At 50.3% G+C, this 4,388-nt stretch overlaps 1 long non-coding RNA gene across 1 annotated transcript; it reads right to left on the bottom strand.

Annotated features, from left to right (window-relative positions):
* Positions 1-2,594: 2,594 nt before the first annotated feature.
* LOC113895755 lies at positions 2,595-4,008 on the bottom strand. Its single transcript, XR_003511923.1, has 4 exons — positions 3,968-4,008; positions 3,789-3,853; positions 3,391-3,709; positions 2,595-3,162 (listed from the first exon to the last, which is right to left on the bottom strand). It is a non-coding gene; the product is annotated as an uncharacterized LOC113895755 (long non-coding RNA).
* Positions 4,009-4,388: the final 380 nt, after the last annotated feature.

Raw genomic sequence — 4,388 nt, 5'->3', positions numbered from 1 at the left:
TCTTGGGACTACCTTCCAAATAAACCAAACTTGTCTTAGGCTCTACTTTCATGGGTTTTCCAAATTTAGCTAATTGGACACTGATGAAATATAATAAGATGGCTCCATGGGTTGTACCTTCAGTTCCTATGTCCACAGCACCTCTGGTGATGGATGGACATCTTTATAGGTTCATACGGGTGATGGCTCATCTTTGTAGGTACATGTGGCCCCCATGCTTTTGTGTCTGATGAATGTGACAGGGTTTCATACATTAGCATCTCAACTGAATACTTATTAGATGCTAGCACGAAGCTTGGCATAGGGGGGCTACAAAGATGAAACTGGTGCGATTAACTGGGGTTCCCCCCACCCAGTGGTCACTGGAAGAAATAAAAGGTTGGTGTGTTTTTGTTTGTTTTTTGTGCCATTCCACAGAATATGGAATCTTATTTCCCAGACCAGGGATTGAACCCACATCCCCTGAAGTAAAAGCGTGGGATCTTAACCACTGGACCACCAGGGAAGTCCCAAGACTAGTGGGGCTTTTTTTTTTTTAACCAAAGGAAGGATTCCCCTAAATAAGGATCAGTGGGGAAGCTGCTCAAAATGCAGATTCCTTGAACTACCCCACCCCTGGCTTATTGAAACTGAGAGGATCCTGGGAAGGTGCATTCTCTATGAGTTTCCTAGGGGAATCATCCTCATACTAAAATTGGAGAATTCAAGCAAGAGGTGATAGTGGGCAGGCTAGTTGTTGAGTATACCTGGTGGGAAATGACAGGCTATTACTCTCAGCAAGGAGGGGCAAGATCATGCAAGTCACGTGAGGATATTTGAATCTTATCCTGCAGGTGATGGGAGTCTTGAAAGAGTTAAAGCAAGGGTGGGACATGTCAGATTTGTGATCTAGAAAGACCCCTCACTGTATGTGGGGAATGAAGTGGCTGTGTGTGTGTTTTGAGGGAAGAAGGAAGAGACTATGAGATGAACAGGTAGTGATGGAGGTAGGGGGCTGGAGAAGAGGACAGATATGATGAGAATGACTTTCCCTGGGGAATATGGGAGAGGGTGGGTCTCTGGGATGTGGAGAGCCTGCCACATGATGGGGGCCTGAAGGGAGGGGCAAGTTTGGAGTTGGGTGGATTGGGCATTCAGCTTGACATTACTAATTTGGAGTGATGGAGAGACACCCAGGGATAGGTATTCTTAGCTCCTCTTTCACTGGGGTCCCTAAAGGGCAGTCTCTGGGTGCCTTTCATATCTGAAAGCTCTCTCATTCCCAGAGAAGAATTCTAAATATACCAGAAAGTCTCTCACAATTAGCCTTAACCCAGATATTGAACTCTCTCTCCCCTCCCCATTCATGAAGAGCCTCTGGCATTTAGATATCTCATAATCCTATTTTCTCTGCTTGTTAATGGACCCACTGAGGCAGTACTCCTGGGAAAGAGAAAGATTTCATTCGTCTGGAGCTGAGGAGGGAGACGAGGTTGCCAGAGCTAATGAGGAATCAATGCCTTGTAATTGCTAATTAAACGAGCCTGGCTCTCTCCTGGGGCTATTAGTTGGCTGGCTGGCCCTTGAGTGTCCACAAATTTAATTATTCTTCCCAATAAACACCTGCTGCAACCATCACCCTCTGGTATCTCTTAGGGGAGACCAGAGAGAAGTGGGGTCTTCATGTATGTTCCAAAACCATCAGTTCATTTATTGATGGGTGTATTGATTTATTCCAAGATGCCTTTGTTGAGTCAACAAATGTATTTATTGAGCACCTTTTGTGTACCAGGCCCTGGACTGGGTACCAGGGACACAGCACTGAACATAAAAGCACAGTCTCTGCCCTCATGGAGCTCACAGTATCATTGGGGGATGGTTCTGTAAATAGCTAGCACAAAAACAATTAGACCAAGTGCCAGTGGAAGCTTCCCCAGGTCTGTGAGAATGTATAATGTAGACTGGACATAGGGAATGGTCAGGCAACAAAGAAAGATTCCCTTGATGAAATGAGGCTTGGATGAAGAGGCAGAATGAGCCCTGGGGCACACTGGGTGGCGGGGGAGGTGCAGAGCAAAGGTGAAGGCTGTTCTGAGACTGAACTGAGTTGGATGTGACTTAACTGGGGGGTCAGAGAGAACTGGGGGTGAGCTTCAGTGATGCCACAACCCACCTACTAGACACAAGTTTGTACGTGTTCCGGTAATTGGTCTATGGAACTGATGGCAAGGTCGGGGAGGGAAAAAAAAAAATCACTCCTCAGAACTGTTATTGAGAAGTCTCTGTAAAACCCTAACCTAGGGAGGCCTTCAAATGCCATTCCTTCATTGATCCCCCAGGAAGGTATAATGAGATGGTTAAGAGCCCTGAGCTCAGAGGCAGGTGTTTTGTATTTCCAGGCCTGTGGGATGCATCTGAGGGACAAGGCCAACAGCATATATTGCCATATGTTCTTGGGGTGCATGCCCCCTATATTGTTCCCTCCCCTGCCCTTGTTCCATGGTATTAGCCCAACCCCTGGGTGGAAGTGATTCCTCCGTGAGTCCCCACCCCCAACACTTCCTTGTTCATCTTGGAAGGAGGTCGACGGGAGTCCACGCTATGAGGAAGCTGTGACTTGTTGTCATAGTACATCAGAACAACAAAATCACTAGTCTTCCACACAGCACTAGACCACAACCGCTCCAGTCTTCTTCGCCACCGTCTGCCCCATGTCTTAGATCCCCACCGAGTTATCTCCCCTCACCTGAGCTAAGCCAAGACACCTGTTATCCACTGTCTTCTGGTATCCATTTCTGGTCCTCCTGGAGAGAGGCAGGGTCTGATCCCCAAAGGCCCAACTCCCAGCCAGCTATATTGGAAACATGGAATTTGGAGTTGGGAAGCTGTGGGGTTGACTTGCAGCTTCACTCTTGGGCTTGTTATATCTCTTCCCCTCTTTGGGTCTCAGTTTCCTCAACTGTCAGCTGAGTGTAACAAAAACTCATGTCCCAGGGCCAAAGAAGGTAAGATATAATGTATGTAAAATGCTTGGCACTATGCTTCTCACAGAAGTCTGGAAAGAGGACACTAATGCCATGTTGGCAGGCGCCTGCCCCCCCCCCCCACCGTACTACCGATTGGCCATCTCACCTGTTGTAAATTAGATTTTTTTGTGTGTGCACTTGTATCTCACCTGCTTGTCTGAAAAATAATTCGTTGAGAGATTCATTAAATGAAGAACAAGTCTCCAGAAACGTCAGACACTTCAGACCACCCTCTGTACCACCCCCCCACCCCCACCCCCCACCCCCCTCAACCCCCTCCACCCCCCTCACCCCCCCACACCCCGCTACCCGCCGCCCCCCGCCGCCCCCTCCGCCCCCCCGCACCCAGCCCCGCCTCCTTGTGAGTACAAGGACTTCCCGCTACCAGGGAAGCTATCCAGCGTCCTGGTTCTGAAATGAAGTCGGCCCCGAAATCCCTAGGAGCTGTCCGGAGCTCTGGTGCTGAAGCAGGTTGTGGCTTGCTTCCTGGACCCCGAGCGGCGCTGTCCGGAGTCTAGGTGCTGAAATAAATAGCAATTTCCTTCCGTGGTCTTCGGAGAGCTGTTCTCCGCCTCGGCGCTGAAGAAACTTGATTTGCTTTCCTCTCCTCCCCAGGTCACTCCAATCCCCTCTGTTCTTCTCTCTCTTGGGAACCAGCACAGTTTTTTCCCCCTCCACTCTTCTTCCAGGCGCGCTTTCCGGCGCTAGGTAGGGGAGACACGGAGAGGTCTTAACTAGGACTTATACCTGCACCCCACCTCGTGGCATGTTTCCAGAACTTACCTCCCAGATAGTCAGCGCGGCTGGCCTCTGCTTTCCAGACCGTCAAACTTCACAGTCTTCGTCGCCTATTAGGAAAATGTCCATGCCCTGACCTGCAAACCAGCCCCATTCACAGGAACCCGGGTCCCCCAGACCACCCCCTCCCCCCACGCAGCTTCGTCCAGCCCTGTGTGCCTCACCTTTCAGTCCTGTAGGCAGTTGCAGGTGTCCAGTGGCTGCCCAGGCGGGGGACCTGCGCTTTTATGAGCTTCAGGGAAGGCGGGGCGCCGGGAATCTGGGGGAGGGGCTTCGCCAACCTGCCAATGGGACTCCGCCTCGAATGCAACTCCGAAGATTACCTCATAGGTTGTGGCCTCGGCTTCAGAATAAGAGTCTGGCATCTGCCCAAAACCTGGGTTAGAGGTTTCCAGGAGAGGGAAGGGGCACTCATTGTGTTCCCCAGGGTCTTCCCCCAGGGCCCAACCCCCTCCTAGGTCTCTGAACTCCCTGTCAGCTCAGGAGCCCTGGTCTATATCTGCTTCTCCCCATCCCCAGCTTGTGCTATTGCTGAATCAGGAGAGAGAAAACTAGTGCAAAGTGCAGAACATATAAGTCCAGTTC

This window comes from Bos indicus x Bos taurus, chromosome 7, assembly GCF_003369695.1.
Source record: "Bos indicus x Bos taurus breed Angus x Brahman F1 hybrid chromosome 7, Bos_hybrid_MaternalHap_v2.0, whole genome shotgun sequence".
NCBI lineage: Eukaryota > Metazoa > Chordata > Mammalia > Artiodactyla > Bovidae > Bos > Bos indicus x Bos taurus.
Note: the sequence above shows the minus strand (reverse complement) of the source record. Positions and strands in the feature narration are given on the sequence as shown.